This window comes from Lepidochelys kempii, chromosome 1, assembly GCF_965140265.1.
Source record: "Lepidochelys kempii isolate rLepKem1 chromosome 1, rLepKem1.hap2, whole genome shotgun sequence".
Classification (NCBI taxonomy): Eukaryota; Metazoa; Chordata; order Testudines; family Cheloniidae; genus Lepidochelys; species Lepidochelys kempii.
This window is the reverse complement of record NC_133256.1, coordinates 294352521-294375110: the sequence shown is the minus strand read 5'-3', so window position 1 is coordinate 294375110 and position 22590 is coordinate 294352521. Positions and strand designations below refer to the sequence as shown.

Here is a 22590-nt window from a genome sequence, read left to right as displayed (position 1 = left end):
ACTCAGAGTGCACACCATACCTCTTAGTTTTCTTTCTGTCTTTCTGTCGGTTTTCTAATGATATTACATTGTTGCTAACCAAAGCAAAAGATGCTGCTCAGACTTTCGTAATTAGTGTTGCAGTGATAATTCTAAAACTTACCAGCAAGTATATCTGTCACCTTCCCCTATCTGATTTCTTATTTTCTTTAAATCAGAAACTGTATATGCAGAGTTCAGATGTAAATTTCACATTATACAATGCTTATTTGCTTCATATAAGTGTTTGAAATTGGATAACACTTAGGTCCTGATGCTCTAACGATTTACGCATATGCTTAACTGAACTTCAGTGAAACTACTGACAATCTCTAAAGTTAAGTATGTGCATAAATCTTTGCAGGATTAGGATCATTTTAATTTCACTGCACATTTTATGTGAAGAAAATAGCTAGTTTAAACTTTTTTATATCTTAAATATGTCAGCTGACAGATACAGAGTAAATATTTATAAAGTTGATAAAATAATTCCAAGATTTAGCATCTACTGGGAACTATGTTGTGTTTCTAACTGATGTAATGGAGTGGTGGAAAAGTCTGGAATTGCTGATATAAAGTTTATTGATGCTTCATGCTTACATAAATATTTAGTGCAAAAATGGAAGTGGAAGAGAAAATTGCAGATCCTATCAGTATGAAGATTAGTAAAAGAAAATGCTGAAACTAAGGACTTATTTTTCCCATAGGTAGTGTGTTCAAGCTGTTACACAACCAAGTCAGAAGACTTGGGTACTACTCCCAATTCTGCAACTGACTGACTGTGTGTCCTTGCACAAGTGACTTTACTCCGTGCCTCATTATCATGATCTATAAAGTGTTGCTTAGCTACCTTTATGGAATGTTTTGAAATCCTGAGGTGAAGGGCTATGTTGAAGGCAGATATTTTATTATTGTAATAGAGTGGTAGATTTAAAAATATTTTAATATTTTAGTTCTTGTCTATGCGCTACTGTGCATGTGTGTAAGACATAAAATGTTTATAAAGTTGCATTTTTATGCAGCTCAGATCTACAGTTACAGTCCTTCCTGCGAGATAATTACTGTGCTGTCTTTGATAGTGTTAGGATCTACCATCAAAGCACCTTTCCTGCTCCATTTGGAAATTTAAAACATTCACATTCCTATTGTGTTGAAGAATCCCAGCAGGAAGCCCATTAAACCAGATAGTTGTTACTAATTCCACCTTTTTCCCCCTGAATGTTTGATCCATCTGCTAAAATTTTCAAGAATGAATTTCCATAATTTCAGCTTTACTTTCTACCTAAATACATGAAAACTAACAGAAGAACGTTGGTTATGTTCATCAGAATATGGAATAGAGTTTAGCAAAGAAACTGTAAGTATATTTAATTTACATGAAAGGCTGATCCATAAGTTGAAGGCAGAAAAATGTATCTAGCAACTGCAGTTGCTGAATCAGTTGTCATAGAACTTCGGGTAGTACAATGATGCGAAAATATGGTGTAGCAGTATTTTAATTTAGATGTATAGATTCAATAAATTTAGGAAACAGCCCACAAGTATTAAGAATGCACGAGCACTGTTTTGCTTTATGACACTTTAATTTCATGCTGTTCTTAGACATTTTAAAGAACTTTCTTTTAAATCATTCTAAATAAATTATCTAAGGAGACTTGTACCACCAGATATTGCTGCTGCAAAGTAGGTTTATTTTACAGTATTAATAGCTGTCAACAATCTTTAGAGTAGCCTGTTTGGCTTTCTTTCCTGCCTATACCAGACTGGTAGCTCTTGCTTGCCTTACTTCTAAGCTTTGCCTGATTGGACTTGAGTCTTGAAGGCAGCTTTTGTTAGATTAAGATCCCCACAATAGTGTGGAAGACTTTGAGAAACAAAACTCGGTCCAGCAAGACCTTGTTTACAACAGACTTTACTGTTGTACTTCTCCATAGCTGCATGGATGGAAAAAGAGGTTCAAGCTCTAGCATAGAAGAGTCTGGTCTACAAGAGGAATGCCACAGGTGGAAATGCATCTGTGGTGAATAATGACTACAATGTGTGCTAATGTATCAAGGAGTCTGTTTTGGGATATCAGCCTGTGTGTCAATACCCAGAAGCCTCAAGGGGAGAGTTAGGCACACTTGTTCACTAGCAGAATTTTCAACCCATAATTCCTAATAGTTGCAGCTCTGCAAGAGGTAATATTGCTGGAGGCTTTAAGGTAGACAAGGTTCAGGAGTTTTTACTGCATCTAGTGCTGCTAAATGACAGCGGTAGACATGTGAGCACCCAGTCTTCACTACAGCTTTCATCACTGGTAGCATCACTGATACAACAGTACTGAAAAAGAAAGTAAAAATTTTCCTAGAATAAAGAAGGCCATAGAGCAGGGTATGAATAGGGTGAGAGTGAATAGACAGACCGGAGGCCAAATCTGGACTGTCAGATGCTTTTGAGCAGACTGTGAAATCTTTTTTTTACTTATCATTATCATTATTTCTGTGTTGTTTTCTCTGGAGTCTGGACCATGACTGTACCTTGACCAAGAAGTCAATTGATTACCTTTGCCATAGAGGGTCTCAAGACTTAAATATATATTTTTAAGTCATAAGAGGACAGGGAACCAGCACTGTCACTTATGTTGGGTCTGTTTCTGCATATCTGTACTTGCATGATACTTTCAATCAAATCAATAAGGCTACCTAGGTAAATAAGAATTTTTCATGCAAGAGTCTGCTGAATGGTGTTCTGTGTGACTTTGGGCAAGTTATATAAATGTTCTATGGCTCAGTTTACACGTATAAAATTATTGAAATATCTCACATGGGTGTTGTGAATTAACTTTATCTCTGTCAAGTCTTTCGAGTTCTATGGTATATAAGTGCACTACTTGTTTTGTTTTATTTATTGCTTTTTTAAGACTATTTATCATGGAGCAATTATAGTTGTGCCTACTTAGTTATGGTTAAGGATGTGAGCAGAGGATCATAATAAACCTTAATTCTTCTTTGAGTTGTATCCCTATGGGTGTGCCACTATAAGTGTGTCTGTCTGTGTCCCTGCATTGCTGATCAGAGAAAATCGGTAGCTGTGTCTGTGGGGCCCGCACATGCGCTGTCTCTTCTTGTGCTGAAGATGAGGTGGCCAGCATGCATGGGCTAATTGTCCTCAGTTCCTTCTCAACTACCCCTGGCTAGAGATGGAGCCTTTAGCTGTCTATTAGTGGATTGTTAACTCTGCTTTTCAGTTGTTAATCTTTAGCTTTTAGAAGCCCTTTAGCCTTCTTTGACTTTTATTTGGCCGTGCCTTTAAAAAAAAAAAAAAAGAAAGAAAGAAAGAGAAGACTTTGTTCTGTGTTGACCCGCAGTAGGGGGGAACTCTCCACTGGACAAGGGTATGCCCAGTTCTCTGGGCTTCAAGAAGTGTCACACTTCCAATGAGGCAATCCTAGTTGTGGACAAACACTCTCTGTGGCGAGGGCCACATCCAGTAAAAGTGTTCCCTCTGCCAGCAACTCCAACTGAGATCCCACAAGGACAGAGAGCTCTCATTTTTATGGCAGCAGTTGTCCAACCCCAGTCCTCTGGCAAGTGTGAAGTCTTCTCCTCAACCTTCGACTTTGAAGGATAGTGGATTGAAGAAATGGTCCGGGGACTCCTCTCACAAGTCGAAAAAGAGAGCAGGAAGTCCCCCTCAGCAAGCCCTGGGATAGCCAAAAACGATCACTGTCTCGCTTGGTATCCTCAGCACTGCCAGTACTGAGATCATCCAGCAACCGCACACCGAAGAGATCATATGGGCGAGGTCCCCATCTTCCCTGGCATTGCCACCAATGCCGGGATGCTCTGTACCAGCAGAATTCCATCAGGCTGGTTACTGGCTGTGTTGGAAGCTCCTGACTCTCCACCCTTCAGTGCCAAGATCAGAGCACCAAGCCATGGCCGACCAAGGGGTATTTCCCCACAGTCACTCCGAAGTCAAGTGAGGGATTGTAGACTGAAATGAACGGGATTTTTCCATTCTTCTCCCAAGCTCCATATGGGACCCAGTATCAATAGGGTCTGGGAATGTACCACCAGATGACACCGCCACCATCTTGGTATGGTAACCCATGGGAACCTCCACCAGGTATTATGCCATTGCAGTAGCCATACTGGGACTTCAGAGTGGCGCACCGCCAGCCTGCCTCAAGGGCACTAAACATTGAGTGAAAGCCTCCCAGGCATGTCTCCTCGACTACAGCATCGCGGGCCTCAGAACCCCAAGAAGTGGAGGAGCAAGAGGTGACCACAGAGGAGGAGGTCACACCCAAAGCTGTATCCTCTTCTTTGCCAGATGAAGTGGTCTTGTCGTCACAATCTGCCATGGCAGATGATTTCCACTTCTTCCAAGAGCTGGCAAAGAGAGTGGCAGACACCCTCCATATACCATTGGAGGAGGTTAAAGATACACACCATCAGCTTATCGATATCCTTCATGCATCATCTACCTCCAAAATTGCCCTCCCAATTAATGAGTTCATCCTAGACCCAGCCAAGACAGTGTGGCAAACCCGGGCTTCGATGGCCCCAGTGTGCAAGCGGGCGTACAAAAAATATTATGTTCTCACAGAGGACCACCCAATTCCATCATGGTCGATGCTGTGCACTCTCGTAGACGACAACACTACTCTAGGACAATGCCCTACAACACAGATTGGAAACGTCTTGATCTCTTTGGTAGGAAGGCATATTCCTCAGCCACCTTAGTTTCGAATTGCCAATTACCAGGTGCTCACGGTGAAATATGACTACTACAAGACTTTATTGATAAATTGCCAGAGAGCTCCCAGGATTCCTTCAAGGCCATCATCCAGGAAGGGCAACTGGTGGAAAAATAGCTTTGCAGTTTGCCCTCGACACTGCTGCCAGGGCTGCCAGGACTATCTCCACAGCTGTGGTGATGAGACAGGTATCATGGCTTTATCTGTTGGGTTTCCCGTAGGTGGTGCAGACCCTTCATCTTTGAAGGGATGAAGCTCTTCGCTGAGAAGACTGATGCCTTTCTCTGTTCCTTGAAGAATTGCAGGGCCACTCTCAGGACCCTTTAGCCCTCAATACCAACAGAGGCCTTATTCATCCCATTTCCTATCACAGTGGCACTATGAGCTCCAGAAGAAAAAGGGAAGGTTCTCAAAACAAAAGGCTTCTGGTTCCCAGTCCTCAACCCAACCACCTGCCCCAAGGCATCATTTTGGATGGGCAGGTCGAGGCACCGTGAAACCACTCCCCACTACCACCTGTGACTACGCACCCATTTGACCATTGTTTGGCAGCGATCTGCAGTGCTTGGGAGTGCATAGCATTGGCCAGATGGGTCCTAGATCTGGATATTCCATCCACTTCACCTCCCCCTCCACAACAACCTTCCCTGTCCCTCTTCAGGGGCCCTTCTCACAAGAGTCTACTATAGCAGAAGATAGATTCCTGCAGTGGGAAGTCCTAGAACCAGTACCTCAACATCTATGAGGAAAGGGGTTTTACTCTCATTCCTTCCTAATACCCAAAGGGAATGGAGGTTGGAGTCCTATCCTGGACCACAGAGCTCTCAACAAGTTCGTCAAAGCTCAGAAATTCAAGATGGGTACCCTATCTACAACCATTCCATTCCATTACTGGAACAGGGAGACTAGTTTTCGGCCCTCGACCTACAAGATGCCTACTTTCACATCTCCATACTACTGGCTCACAGACGTTTCCTAAGGTTCATTCTGGGGCACGACCACTACTAATGGAGTCCTCCCATTTGGACTTTCATCAGCCCCAAGAATATTTTTCCAAAGTTCTGTCAGTGATGGCCACCCATCTATGATCTCAAGAGATAATCATCCAGATAAGTGTCAATCATTATCTCCTCAGAGCCTGGTCACTTCAGGAGGCTCATTGAGCAACCGAAGACACTATACGCTTGTTCGTGGAGCTGGGACTGCAGATCAATTCACGCCAGTGCAACGCCTAGAAATCATAGGGACTGGCCTACACGCACTATAGGCCAAAGCCTGCCAACTTCAGGAACGGTTTCTAGCCCTGGTATCACTCATAGACACAACTCAATGCAGCCCTCAAGTGCAAGCCAGAATCTTCCCCCAGCTCCTGGGGCATATGGCAGCCAGCACAGTGATGATTCCGCATGCCAGACTTCACATGCGATGCCTACAGCTGTGGTTCAGCTCAGTTTATAGACCAAACAGGAACAGTCTGGACAAACCCCTGACACTGCCTACCAGGATCAAGAACTCCCTGGACTGGTGGAAGAACCCAACCAATGAATGCAAAGGGATCCCCTTCTTACAGGCGCCATCTTAGTCACTCCTTAACCACAGATGCATCCATCATAGGATGGGGCACGCATTTAAATGGTCTTACAGTGCAAGGCAAATGGTCGCCTGCGGACATCAATCTCCTCAAGCTCAGAGAATTCAGGAATTCCTGTGCCAATTTCTTAGCACTGATAATGGGATCACATATAAAAGCCCTGATGGACAACATAGCCTGCATGTATTATATCAGCCACCAGGGAGGAGTCAGATGGTCCTTTCTATGCACAGAGGCAATGGAAATGGTGCATCTCTCACAACATCCCCTTATTTGCGGCTTACTTCCTGGGCACACAGAACGTGGTAGCAGACAAGCTCAGTCGCACTTTTCCACATGACTGCGAGTGGAAATGCACTCATCAGTACTTCATGACTTGTTCGCATGGTGGGGAACACCATGCACAGACCTATTCGCCACTTACCAGAACAAGAAGTGTCCACATTACTGTTCCAGGGCGGGGACTGGACAGCCCTCTCTGGGTGATGCTCTCCTTTTCCTGTGGGACAAGGCCTACTTTACGCCTTCCCTCCATTTCTTCTTCTGCTGAAGGTGCTGCTAAAGATAAAGAGGGACGGAGCTTATGTAATTTAGCTTGCTGCCACGTGACCGAGAAAGACCTGGTACCCTTATCTGATGCAGTTCACGATGTCCCCACTGATCTCCATTCCGGCCACTCTGCACCTTCTCTCTCAGGACAAAGCACCAACTTGGGAATACTTCGACTCAAAGCATGGCTCCTATGTGGTTCCAACACCTAGAAAGTTCATGCTCAAAGGAAGTGCAAGAGGTTCTACTACACAGTAGAAAGTCTACACGACTTACTTACTGGAAGAAATGGTTCGGGTTCCAGATTTCGTGCACATCCCAACAAATCTCTCCAGTGTTGGCAACTCTTCCACACATTCTGGAATATGCCCTGACCCTTAAAAAATCAGGGTTATCTCTGAGATCTCTTAGGGTCCACCCAGCAGCTATTATAGCATTTCACCAATCAGTAGAGGGGTACTCAGTTCTTTCGTACCCACCCACTAAAAGGTTTCTTAAGGGAATAACAAACCTCTTCACTCAACCTCAACTTCCTACCCCCTTGTGGGATCTAAGCTTAGTGTTGAAAGGGCTGATTAGACCACCTGTCAAACCTGTGGCCACCTGTTCGCTAACATACCTATTGATGAAAATGATCTTTCTGGTTGCAATTACCTCAGCTAGAAGGATAAGGGAAATATCAGTTCTGATGGTGCATCCCCCCTACACAATATTCTTCCCTGACAAGGTTACACTTAGGCTGCATCCAAGGTTCATCTCTAAAGTGACCTCCTCGTTTCACATGAATCAGTCTATTCACCTTCCCGCCTTCTACCTCAAGCCTCACCAAGACAATAGGGAGGCCATTCTGCATACCCTAGATGTTAGGAGAGCCCTTGTATTCTACCTCGATAGGACAAAGGCCTTCAGGAAGTCCCTTAGACTATTTCTCTCTATGGTGGAAAGATGTAAGAGCTCAGCGATATCAGCCCAAAGACTATCCAAGTGGGTCTTGAATTGCATCAGACAGTGCAAATTCGGACTCAATCTGTACACATTCCATGAGATTGATCTCCTTATCTGTTGCCTTCCTCAAGGATGTCCCTATCACAGAGATCTGCAGAGTTGCAACATGGGCGTCAGTCCACACCTTTGTAGAACGTTATGCAATCACCGGGGACTCTGCCTCCGATGCCATCTGTGACAAACCTGACACCAAAGTCCCAGCCCTCCAAGGGGGGTACTGCTCAGGAGTCACCTACAGTGAAGCAACCATAGGGTCACTGTTTGAAGAAGAAAAAGAAGTTACTCACCTGGTGCCGTAATGATGGTTCTTTGAGATGTGTGTCCCTATGGGTGCTCCACTTCCTGCCCTCCTCCCCTCTACTTCAGAGTTCTCTATGACTCTCTGTAGATAAGGAACTGAGGATGGTTAGCCACCGCGTGCCAGCTAGCCTCGTTGCGCAGCACGAGAAGATCCAGTGCATGTGCGGGACCAGTGGACACTGCTACTGAAGTTCTCCAATCAGCTGTGCAGGGATGCACCTTCAGTGCTGCAGCAATAGAGACACACATCTCAAAGAGCCATCATTACTGCACAAAGTGAGTTACTTCTTTGATGCTAATCCATAACTTGGTCTTATTAAAATTTATACCTATGAAACTTGTGGTCACTATGGAATATTAGGATAATTTTTGCTAGTTTCAAAGGTAGTATCTATCTTGGTCACTTTTGAGTTTTTAAAATTTTGAAAGTGTAATTATTTTTCAGCCTGTTTTCCCTCATGTATCAAAGTTTATAAACGCACAAATTCACATATGTAGATTTCATAAACATACTTGTACGTAGTAGTTTATTGGAAAATTGGTTTTGAAGTAATAGTTATTTGAAGTGTTTTTTTTATTGACTTATCATTGTCTGCAGAGATGCCTTGCAGAGATTTAAACAAGTCTCTTAAGCACCTAACAACTTCTAAGAACCCAATTGGATCATTGCTACCCCTAGTTCCTAATGCTGTCTGGAGCTAAATTCCACAGGGTCCCAGAGCTTACTGCCTGACCATCCACCAGCTTTCAGAACACAACAGCATTCCTAAATTCTTCCTTTCCTGTTAATTCTTGCTATCTTGCAAGCTAAGTAGCGAGACAGCCCAACGATTCTGAGGCACCTAGGAGCTTGCCAGGGCACTGGGAGCCAGGAGTAGGTTCTGATCTTATTCGACTCCTTCATGTTTTATGTGAGCAGAACTTCCTCATAGTTCAGCCAGGTAAATGCTTTTGTGTTTAAAAGTTTAAGCAGTAGAGCACGTAACTATCTCTGCTATGAAATAATGTGCTCTTACAAGCAAAGAGCTATAGAGCTCATTTGAGGCAAAAAAACCCTAACCATACATTTCTCCTTCATAAATGTAAGAGATTCATCTATGCAAATGATCATTATAATTAAGATTGGTTTGGTGAATTCAACATAGCCCTTATACGAATGACATAAGAACATTGTAACTAAATTTCTAAGCATTAAAGTGATGGAATGACTGCTTATCATAATTTATTTTAAGATATTCTGTGGCTTTTATAATTGCGTCTTGTGTCCTTTCTGAGTTGTCAAAACAACTGTAAGTCACAACACAGCACAAGGAGTCAGATCCTGGGTTGGCGTATATTGACATATACCATTAAAGGGTGAATTTATGCTGATTTATACCAGCTGACCATCTGGCCCAAACTCTTTCAACATATTCCACTTTTATATCATGAAATTATTATTCAATTTTTTCATGAAACCATGCTATTTATAGTTGGAATAGTTTTTCTGATAATTTTTAATGAGGCCCTTGAAAATGCACAAGGGAAGTTCTGTTTTTGTTTTTTGTTTTCCTTACTGGGAGCCTTATCTGTGTCTATTTACATGTTAAAAAATAGTTATGAACTAAAGACAACAAATAATCACCTCCATAATTTGATACTACTTAGTATAATTTTTAGTTTAAATGTAGGAGAGGCCTAGGACTGAGCTACCATAGAAACTGACTCCTGTAGCGAAGGTAACCCTCTAGGCTCATGTCACCAACAGAACATAATAGGAAAGCTTGCACTGTAGTCATATGGATTTTTCTTTTGCTTTTTTAAAAGCTTTTAGTACTATAATTTGAATGTTTACAATATTCAGAAGAGACAAATGAGGACTAATTAGTAAATTATAGTTAATACCTATTTCAGATTTATCTACTTTGAAACATATTAAAATGTTCTTTCTATACTTAATTTAGTATTTGATATGTATGTAATTAACTGTTCGGATCAGGATTTGTTTTTGTAATGTACAATATAAAGGAAAAGACTAAAAGTTTGTAAACTATTGGCAGCCATATACAACTTCTGTTTAAATTCTAGAAATACACTTGGGCTAACAGGTCTTCATACACATAGATGCATGACTACATAAATACATTCTTAGCACGTGGTAATTATATTTGTGATGGTCAAAGCACACAAGAAATTGAGTATACTAATATTTGAATCTTTTTTAAAAATCTCCTGAGCAAAAAGAATCTCTGAAGCATTTTTAGCATCCCTAATATGTGTTTTTATATTTGTAAGTTGTTAGCAGCTTCTTGTAGATGCTTGTATTTGGCAAAACGAGTAAGTAAGTTTTAATGGAAATCACTCCCCAAGCTTTAAAATCTATTTTAATCACTGGCTATGTTTTGAATTATTGAACTGTAGGAATGATAATTTATACAATTCAGGGTTATTTTTATATTTTGTAAAGAATCTTTGTATTTCTTATTCGAAAAACATAAGTGCTTGTACATTTACATATTATACAGGTTAAACAACCTGAGCACCATCCCACCCTGTGCACCGAATGAGGCAGGGCTCTTGTGGAAAAAATAGTATGTGATTGTGTAATTAAAGACAATACCATAATGTATCTTCACAAGGCGGCAAAATTAAGGTTGCGTTTGTCATTTGTTAACGACCTAAATATTTTAAAATATTTTTTTTATGCAGTATAGATGTTGTATAATATATGTTGTTTTAGTTAAGTGTATTCTAATATAAAATATGTTTATTGCAAACTTTCTTATACTGTAGACACATTCATTATAGTATTGTCAGTTATGCATTTGCTGCACAGAGCAATACTAGGAACTATGGGATAGGTTCCCATAATCCAATGGTGTTGCAACATTTACAGGGAGTATTATGTACAGATGTAGGGCAATAGTTTACCTGAAACAGGATGACTAGGGTGGGTGTATTGCACTGTTGCAACTTGCATTGGATCAGCCACATAATATAATTCTCTAGTGTAGGCAAGACTAAAAATTAACACAGTCCCTACTCTGAGGTGCAACCAGGTATTCTCACACGCAATTAAAGCAAAAACCATTTCAGAGCGTGCATACAGCTTTTCCCAGACATAATTGTGTGTGATTTCTGTTTAATGTGTACACACCTGCCAGGCTACACTGATATTTTTGTATCAGTGCAGTTTGGGGAAATCCAGGTGGCTCTTCTGTTCTGTATCAGTCCTTGCTGCTGACACAAAGTACGTGGGTGTTTTTTTCAGAATGGGTTAACCCTTTTGGGAACCCAAGATTATAGGATTTCTTATCCAGATCCCAGAATCCTGCCTGCCTTTTGCTGCCTTGCTTGATGAATCCAAGACCAGGATGATAAGCAGCAGTTCAGCTGTCACTGAAGCAGCAACAGAGTGGTGTTTTTAGACGACTGAAGGGGAGGTGGAGATATCATGTGAACAGCAATTACCTGAATTACATTTCCACTGTCCTTGCTGCTTATGATTCATAACCTCTCTGAACAGAATGGAGAATGCTACATAAATGCCTGGAATGAAGCAAAGAGGTGCTCTAGCCCGACAACCTGAATGTGGATTTTGGAAATTCACTGACTGCCAGTGCCAGACAAAGAAATCGGATAAGAATGCTCTCTGTCATTACTTTACTAAAAGTGTGGTTTGGGGAAGGAAGATTAAGAGGAGTAGGACTCATCATTCTATGGCTTTTATTAAATGGATACAGCTAGTGTGGCCCAGAAACAATCTCACAAATTGAAGGTGTAATAGATCTCTCCATATAAAATCTTACAATAATATGCCTATCCCAGAATCCTTATTAACGACTATTTAAATGTTTGCATGCCTCCTGTAATTTTGTTTGCCCTTAGTATGAATCCAGTGCTCTGAACAGGCCCACTTTATGTGTATGTAATATTCCTTGTAGGCCGATGTAGCATGGGATTCTTTTGTCTTCCTTCAATTCAGGATAACAGGAAATGCCAAATAGGGCCAAAAATGGCACTTTGATTATATCAACACAACAGTTGTGTTTATTTGTTCCATTTAAACTGTATTGTAACCCTATTGTAAATGCTAATTGTTCTAGTTGTATGTCTCCTAAGCTTTTGAAGTATTTGCCTGGGGAAGGTGTATTTGCTTCAGCAACCATGCCAACAGGAGGAACTTTTAGGTTAAAAAAAAATATGGAAGATGGGGGGTTGCGCCTCTATTCCACTGACATGGACAAAAATATTTTGAAGTTGTGACATCTGTCTAAAGCAGTGGATCTCTTCTAGAAGAAACCACTATTAGAAATAAGAAAACTAATTTTCCCTTCTTTCTCCAGCACTTGCATGTTTACCTTCGAATCCTTATCAACCTCTGTACAACCTAATTATGAAGCTTATACCTATATTACAGCTGCTGTACAAAAAGGGAGACATGAATTTAAAAATCAAAACAACAAAAGCCAACTTTTTTGGTGGAGACACAGGGTGGGTGAGGTAATATATTTTATTGGACTAACTTTTGTTGATGAGAGAGACAAGCTTTGAAGAAGACCACTGTGTAAACTTGAAAGCGGAAGTGGGTTCAATAAAAGATATTACCTTATCCACTTTGTCTTTCTAATATCTTTGGACCCACATGGCTACAACAGCACAGCAGACAACTTTTTATGTTGAAAGGTAGACGGTACTGACCCAACACACCAGAAATACAGCACTGTCCTGGAAAATATGCCACCAAAAAGAAACACTCTCCCCATCTAACAAGCAGCCTAAAAAATTCATCAGGAAATTCAAACTATCGTAGATATCTATGTTCAAGTCAAAGATCTGCTTACCATTGAACACTCAGAAGTCTCCATCATGGCAGTAAACATCTGCTGTCTTCTCTTATCCTTCCTGTCATTGCTATGTTTCCTCCAACTTCTTGTTCTTTCCTTCCTCATTAATCTTATGTCTCTCCCCTTCTGATGTACATTTGTTCCACAAGTAGCAGCATTTGCTCTATCATCTTGTGGAAATTGGCGACAAGAACTACTTTGAGGGCTCTTTCTGTATTTACCTCTTTGAGGTAGATTATTCTGGGATTTGGGATCTTTGTGTTCTTCTTTCCCTGGTTTTTGTCTTGACAGTCGATATGCTAATGTCATCAAAAGGTGTATGTATGGCCTGTCTGCCCTAAATTTGGATGCCTTTGGTAGTGCTCTTCTCTGCCATCATCTTTGTGCTGTGATTTGCACCATATCTTTCAGTGCAAAAAAGAAAAGTGGAACTTAACAAAAATAAGTTCTTAGAGTTTATAACATTACTGGAAACCAGCAGAATCTCTGCTTCCTGGCATCTGGCCAGATCAGTGAGTTGTTTTATATCAGAAAGAGATGTATTAAACAAATTCTTTAAATTATTTTATTCCATTCTAGCCTCTGCTGTTGTAAGCATCAGGCTTCTTATGGAGATTCTGTAGAGTAGGTGGCTCAAGATCTCCGAAGCTTTAAGATAATTCACCAGCTGTCACTTACTTTAACAGTTAACCCCATAAATCAATCATGCATAACTTCCTTTCTAGGCAAATTATGGCAGCCATACCAGCAGGTTCCATGGATGACTCACTCATCTGTGCCTCCTAGTGAGCCAAATACCACAGTTCCTTTACAGCCAGGAAACCTGATCAATATGTTTTGGGGCTGTTTAAACTTTAAATAATAACAGCAGAAACAAAAAATAGATGGATCAGAAATGTGAACTTCTTGGGAGAGATGAAAATACAGTACTAATACCTAGTCTGCTGTAAATATTGGAGGAGTAAATCTCAAAAAAATGGGTTGTGTAGACCACAGCAGTTGTCAGGGAAGGGGATTAATATTCTTTCAGCTAGAAGGAGGAAGAAAGCCGTCTACAAGACTCCAGGAATTTCTAAAGTAGCAAGGTGGGGCCAGCTCGCGGGAATTTGTTCCCCACAGCACATTATTGTCCACCTAGACTAGCAAACTGAGTAAAAGTCATTTTCAGCCCTATTGACAAAGTCCTACCTGTACTAGTGGCTCAGCAATTTTCAGCACTGGCTCAGTTTGATGGTGTAGATAGGCCCTTAAAAGGAATGTGTTGTGGGGAGTAGAGGTGGAGTCTAGCAACTTGAGTCAGACAGGATACAGCTGCATCAGAGAAGAGAACCAAGGATCTTCCTCTTTTCTTCTAAGAAACTTTGGCAGGGTCCACATTGCTAAATAATTTTTGCCTTTGGAACTTTGGCTGATAAAAGCCTGGTTGTATTTGTTTCACATCAATTTAGAAAGTTCAATGTTGAGAGAGTTATTCTCAAGTTCCTTATTAAACTTCAAAGCCATGAGTGGCTCTGCTCTCTGTCAGTGTGTCAGGAAAATAGGAGCAGTGCACTTTATTGTCCTGAGATGCAGAAAGATAATTAACCTTTAAAAGTTTGTGGCTTTTTAATTTTAACTTGTAGATAGTAATAGAATAGTCAGTTCTTCATTTCAGGTCAACAAAGACTGAAGAATAATAAAGTCAAGGCTCTCTTTTTGTGAGGTGGTAATTATACAGAATTCAGTTGTTTTAAACCTATACCCTACTGTCAGAGTTGTGATATCACCATGATAGGTGCTATATAAAGCTACAGATAGTATGCTCCTGTGGTTCTTCAGCATTTTCATATTGTGAACTACTGCTTCAGGTGGACATCCTTAGATGGCTCATCATTCCGCTCTATCCCATATCTTCCCGTTTGTAATTATACTGCTTGGTTACATGGTGAAGTAATTCTAGACTAGTTTTAATTAGACAAGAAGTAAATTAAGCTTTTAATATTATGGATGAAGCTGTGTACTTCGTTAATCTCCCACATTTTTGTGTATGTGTTGTTTATTACCTATCCATAAGTGTAGGTCCTTACAGTTTTTCCTATAGTCCCAAATCTCCCTTGTTTTTTGTAGTTGTCAGTGCTCAAGTTCTCTCAAGGTCATATAGAAGTTTGATTCTTTCCTCTCATACCACAAGTGTGTTATCTCCTCTAGATTTGATGCTATTTGCAAATTTTGTTCAGAGTTGAATTTTCACCACAGAAACATCCAACAAAGCCATGAAGCAGACGTGTGGAATGCAAAAAATTTCAGTTGCGTTGAGATTTTGAAAACTAATTGCCAATAGCAAGAAACTTTCTTTGACCATGGCGAGATTGGAGGAAGTGGGCTAAGCCATACATTTTTACAGAATTTAAGCTTTCATTAAGCTTATTGACATTATTGACAGGGTTTGGAGCTGCACTGTATTTCCACTAGCCCATTCCACCTAGGTATATCTCATTTAATTTTTCATAGAAAAGGAATGTGAAGAATGATGGGTTAGGAATGTTTCTAGCCTTTCTGGGTTGATAAAATAACTTAAGTATGAACTAAATGTGAATTGACAGTGCAATCTTCCTGAGTCTGCAGACAGACTGCTCTCGTGCTTCTCCTGCTGTTCATTGCATTATTAAGTAATTGCAGAGAAAAACTAACAAGTCTTGTCAGCTTCAGTGTTCCTGTTCAAAATCATGCGGGCAACATTGAAACTGACAAGAATCATCCCACTTCAAGTGGTCTCTGCATGTTGTGGGATCAAGGTGCATATGCTACAAGTGGAAATATACAGAGACTTATGACAAAGAACTTCAGTTACATGTTAGTAAACTTCATTTTCACTTGGTTGCTACTAAGAAGAATTATGAGCAGCAGCAGGGGCAGGACTTGGGGCTACTCACGGGGGAGTAACTTGGAGCCATATACATGGGAGTAGGCTCAAAAATGAGGCTCAGAAGCTAGGAAAGGCATACAGTGATTTCCACTTCCATCAACACATGCACAGCAGCCAGAAGACTGAATAATGTGAAATCCATACCTCACTGAGAAATTTCCCCCTTCCCTCCAGATAATCAGGTAGCTGCTGGGACGGGACAATAAGTAGGGAGCAGTGGAAGGTGGGAAGAGAGAGTGTGAGCGCTTCCCCTCTTCCATCAGAGGTGAAGGGGAGGGTGCTACTTAATATTTTCAGACGTATGCTAGATACAGGCTGGTAAGAAAAAGAGTTTCAGGAAGGACTCGGATGCAGCACTCTGATAAGAATTTTAAGTCTTTTTCTTGGTAGCTGAAAGTAAAGATAAGAGGAAGGAAGCTGGGATTTTCACTAGTGTTGGCCTAGACATCTGTAGTTGGGACTTCCTCATCTGTTGTATAAGCTCTCGGTTAGTAGGCATGTAATCAACTTTTTGTGTCCTGATTTAGTTGGTCAAAAAAAAATCTAAAGGAAAGCTTGAAGTGTTGGAGTAGGCCTACAAATAGCAAGACGACTGAAGACTGACACTTTTTACTCAGATAAAATGCTGGTGGGTGTAGTACAAAAAACCTAGAGAGATACAGTTGTATATGGTATTGTGAGAGAAACAGTTTCACACAGCACCACAGACCACAGCTTGAGAACGGTACATACCAATTCATGGCCACCATTCTTGGTAAATTCCGTATGCAACTGGCTCATATACTATCTGGACTTCTTCCTGTTAACTGTTTTTCAAATTTCTTAACACAAGTTTTATTTACACTTTCTGATAAAATAAAAAGTTGCTTTATGTTATTGAAATATGTAGTTTAAATAGGCAAAAATATTAGTCACTTTCATAAAGCTAATTTCCTCATCATTTTGATAAAAACAATAATCTATTTTAGTAACATAACATTCTAAAACTAAAAATCAGGTTGCAAACGCTTTTGAGGCAAACCAGCAAAAAATCAGGAAATGTAAGGTTAAGTCTGGTCCCCCGATCCTGAAAACACAGGCTTAATTTTATTACTGGATTAGTCCCATTGGGACTACTCATGAGCCTGATGCTAAATCAGTGGGGTAAATTTCCTTGACTTCAGTGCACTTTGTGTGAGGCCTTATAGAAGTAAAATTCAGCATGTGCATAAGAGTTTTCAGGATCAGGGCTTGATTTTGTGTCTCCTTTGCTATCAATATTGGGAGTGAAAGCAGTCTTTAACAGGCCAGGTTTTAATATACACTTTCTCCCTTATTGTGACAATGATGAAAAAACTAATACAAATTTACTGACCTGGTTTTATTTTATTTTTTGTTTGTTTGTTTTGCTTTTTGGTTATTTTGTTTGTTTTTTTTAATTTGCTCTCGGAGGCAAGTGGATGAGTTGAGTTTGATGAAGCTGAGTAAAAAATCTAATTTCCATAGCACTGGATTTTCTTTGTCTTTTGGGTTTTTAAAGTTAGAGCCCAACAATATTTTTTAATTGAAAAAAATATTAGAATAGTTGCCAGGGACTGACATTTGCTTATTAACTTCTCCAGAACCCGAGGCTGGAAATACTTTAATGTCTCTAAAAAAAAATGTAGGCTGATTCACTATCTAGGCACCTATACAACAGTTTTTCCCGTTGTGATTTTTAGCAGCCAATAGTAATGTATCTAAATTAGGGCTATCGATTAATCACAGTTAACTCACACGATTAGCTCAGCAAAATTAATCGTGATTAATCTTGGTTTTAATCGCACTGTTAAACAGTAGCATACCAACTGAAACTTATGAAATATTTTTGGATGTTTTTCTACATTTTCAAATATATTGATTTCAATTACAACACAGAATACGAAGTATACACTACTTGCTTTATATTATTATTTTTATTACAAATATTTGCACTGTAAAAATGATAAACAAAAGAAATAGTATTGTTCAATTCACCTCATATAAGTACTGTAGTGAAATACTTTATTGTGAAAGTGCAGTTTACAAATGTAGACTTTTTTTTGTTATATAACTGCAATAACTGCATTCAAAAACAAAAAAATGCAAAACTTTATTGCCTACAAGTCCACTCAGTCCTACTTCTTGTTCGGCCAATCACTAAGACAAACAAGTTTGTTTACATTTATGGTAAATAATGCTGCCCACTTCTTATTTATGTCATCAGAAAGTGAGAACAGGTGTTTGCATGGCGCTTTTGTAGCCAGCATTTCAAGGTATTAACATGCCAGATATGCTAAACATTCCTATACCCCTTCATGCTTCAGCCACCATTCTAGAGGACATGCTTCCATGCTGACGACGCTCATTTAAAAAAAAATGCATTAATTAAATTTGTGACTGAATTCCTTGGGGGAGAATTGTCTGTTTCCGGCTTTGTTGAACCCGCCTTCTTCCATATATTTCATATTATAGTAGTCTCGGATGATGACTCAGCACATGTTGTTCATTTTAAGAACACTTTCACTGCAGATTTGACAAAACGCAAAGAGGGTACCGATGTGAGATTTCTAAAGATAGCTACAGCACTCGACTCAAGATTTAAGAATCTGAAGTGCCTTGCAAATTTTGAGAGGGACAAGGTGTGGAGCATGTGTTCAGAAATCTGAAAAGAGCAACACTTTGATGCGGAAACTACAGAACCCGAACACCAAAAAAGAAAATCAACCTTCTGCTGGTGACATCATACTCAGAGGATGAAAATGAACATGCATCGGTCCGCACTGCTTTGGATTGTTATCAAGCAGAACACATCATCATCATGGACTCATGTCCTCTGGAAGGGTGGTTGAAGCATGAAGGGACATATGAATCTTTAACGCCTCTGTCACGTAAATGTCTTGCAACGCTGGCCACAACAGTGCCATGCGAATGCCTGTTCTCACTTTCAGGTGACTTTGGAAACAAGAAGCAGGCAGCATTGTCTTCTGCAAATTGAAACCAACCTTGTTTGTCTGAGTGACTGGCTGACCAAGAGGTAGGACTGAGTGGATTTGTAGGCTCTAAAGTTTTACATTTGTTTTATTTTTAAATGCTGGGGTTTTTTTACATAATTCTACATTTGTAAGTTCAACTTTCATGATAAAGAGATTGCACTATAATACTTGTTGAGATGAATTGAAAAATACAATTTTTTTGTTTTTTACAGTGCAAATATTTGTAATATAAAGTGAGCACTGTACACTTTTTGTATTCTGTGTTGTAATTGAAATTAATATATTTGAAAATGTAGTAAACATCCAAAAATATTTAAATAAATTGTATTCTATTATTGTTTAACAGTGCGATTAATCATAATTATTTTTTTTTAATCTTGACAGCCCTAATCTGAATATAAAATACTAATGTCTAACTCAGAAACCTGGGAATTTACACTGGGATATGAAATAAAGCACTGGTGTCTAACTCCAATGGTTCTTCAGCTAGAGGTCACTAAATCATTTCTGGATTCAAAGAAGATGGTAGTCAGAACATGATCTTAGTTTACATATCTTGCAAAACCCCAGAGCTAGAAATGAATGCTTTATATGACTGGAAAGATGAGGGTTTTTTTCAGATCATATGAAAGCATGAATTCCTAGCTTTCACATTTGGAAGTTAATGCTTGATCTAATTCATCTCAAGCCTTGTTTTAAAGCCATGTTAGAGAATTTAAATAGTTCCTCGGGAAAACCAGTTCAGATATATTTTGGAATGTGTGGAATTATGGGACAAGTATCCCATGATTCGTCACACTGTTTCCTGTCTGCCAGTCTAAAGTCAACCATTCAAGTACAGCTTTGTGCTCTTTTTTAGCCATGTACACTCGGCAATGAACGTACCAAATCTCACTGTTTATTTAGAAGTAACCACTTTGCATTCATTTATTGATGCCATGCTGTTAATTTTTGTATTACTGGAAAACCAATTTGCATAGTTATTCAGTACATCTCTCCCCACTACTTTTAGACCATTTGATCCCACGTGTTGTTCAAGGCTACCTCTTGTGCAGGGTTTGCACATGGTTCTTTGACTTGGTTGTTACATTCTCTTTAAAAAATGCATTAACCATTTAAAAAAGATTACCAGAAAATTGTTTAAAAGTTGTAAATTGAACAAGGCCTTGGAAAACAAAAAAATCGCTTCTAATCTTTGTGTTCTTCCTGCCTGATGCATCCAGCGATGCAACATTCAGTATAGAATGCATAACAACTCATTGCTAGGGAATGGAAGTGATTAGAGTAATGAACTTTGATGGTGGCTGATCATAAAGAAAAGTAAAGCTTCTATTGTGTTGCATCTCCTTTCCTTTTATTGTATTTCACCAAAAGAAATACTGAAAAAGTATGTAATTGTGTGGATTTTTCTAAAGTATTAGTCTTTTTAAATGTCCCATCACTCCAGCAAAGAGTGAAGTTATTTAAAAAGGAGCTGCAGTCATTTTTTCATTTTGCTCAGAGCCATGTTGTTGAAAATGCACATGCTAAAAAGCACCTCTTGACATATGTAAGCTATAAATAGTATTTGGTTGATATTTTGATTAAAAGGCTCAAGGGGAGGAAAAGAAGTCAGAAGCGGAAGGAAAATGAGCTGAAAGGGAAGAACTGAACATTTAAGTCCTAAAGATTGTGGGAAGGGAAATGTTAACATTTGACGTAAAGTGGAAAGAAAATTCAGTTACTCCTAATTTTGGGGGTCTGCTCTTTTTAAGACATTAAATGAAAAGGTAAATAGCATCAGTGAGGATCTTTATTTTGAAGAAATATAGAAGCAACTGTATTTAAATATAAATTTATTCTAATCAGCAAAAGCAAAGTGTTATAGTTAAGATTTCTGCTAGGTCCTTAACTTGCCATATGGAGCCTATGTAATAAAGATGGTTTCCCAGCAGTGGGTCATCTAATAATACTTATCATTTACATAGTGCTTTATGTGTTCAAAGTACTGTACATCTGATTAATCATAATTGTTTTATGCAACACCTACTCACAGCCCTTTTTAACTCTTAATTTTCTTCCTCTTATGAGATTAATTTCAACCTTTAATAAAGCTTTTTATTATCAAAATTATATTTGGTTGAAATTTAAAGATATGTTTACGACTTTTAGGCTCTGGTTTGGGAAGGAATTTAAGCATCGTTCTAATTCTAAGCATGGGAGTAGTCCCATTAAAGTCAATGAAAATAGTCTCACGCTTAAAATTAGGCCAGTGGTTTTCATCTGGTCCGCAGACTGTCTCAGGGGTCCATGAAAAGTGACTATGAAAATAAAGTTTCAGATCCCAGAAAAGGCATTCAGTTTTTCTCATCAATCAAAAGTATTTGCATACCCCCACCTGCAGGTCAAAACTCAGAAGTGTTGTCATTATTGTAGAAGCCCAAGGTTTAGCGCCCTTACTCTCGCTGTGTCAAATGCTGTGCCGAGCATTGCAACATTTATAGCTGATTCTGTTCAGTCAGTTTTCAGTCTAAGACTTCTGTGGCAGGGGTTTGCAAATGACAGGTTGAATTTCCAAAGGGGTCCACACCTCCATTCTAAAATTTTTAGGTACCCGCAAATTTTAAACAAACAATTTAATACTGTACTCAGCAATGATTGTGAAGCTTGGTTGAGGTTTTGGAGTCAGAGGGAGAAAGAGGGTGGATAGTCTGGCTGCTCCTCTTGCTGTTCTTTCCAAAATGCTTGGGGGGTGTTCAACCCCTGGCTCTGCTCCAGGCCCACCCCCCACTCCACTCCTTCCCCAAAGCTCCAAATCCCCCTCCCTACTGCCTCTTCCCATCAAACACACAAATCCTACTGTCTCTTTATGAAAATGCTTTTTTAATGTCTTTTGTCTGGAGAAAAAAATTTCCCTGGAACCTAACACCTTCCCCTATTTACATTAATTCTTATGGGGAAATTAGATTCGCTTAACATAGTTTCGCTTGAAGTCGCATTTTTCAAGAACATAACTACAATGTTAAGCAAGGAGTTATTATTGTACATCATAAGGTACACATTAACAGTGTGCCTTGTTACCACCAGTTTGATGTATCCAGCCATTAGTGTATATGGTTTCTGTTTTCCTATCCCTTTTGACATAGCCTGTCACCTCATAAATTATCACATTCTGTCTGCGTTACTGCATGAGAGATTCTAACGGAGTTCCGATAGTGTCATTTAGGTTGCTACTGAGTCTTAGCATTTTCAGCGTCCACATGTTGTATTTAGTATTTTCTTTAGGAACCACTACTTTTAACTTCAAAAAGAAACGGAGGACTTGTGGCACCTTAGAGACTAACAAATTTATTTGAGCATAAGCTTTCGTGAGCTACAGCTCACTTCATTGGATGCATGTAGCCTGTTGATTATGTCTATGTTGCCTACTCTTCTCCATATTATGCTTCTAATGGTAAACTATGCAAAATATTTCTGATGACATTTCTTGTAGTAATTTGTAATTACTTCTACCTGCAGGTAATAAAAGCACATACAAAAATACGTCGGGTAACAAAAGCAAAAACTGATCCACAGAAAAACAAAATGGGCTTAGTTACAAGGTGGCTAGTTACACTATAACTTTTAGCCAACGAGTATTATTGGCAAATATAAACAAATTTCTTATCTAAATCATGATT

General features: G+C 39.4%; 1 protein-coding gene across 1 annotated transcript in view; it reads left to right on the top strand.

Annotated features, from left to right (window-relative positions):
• ARID2 (AT-rich interaction domain 2) overlaps positions 1-22590 on the top strand; it is a 166729-nt gene that overhangs the window by 54335 nt on the left and 89804 nt on the right.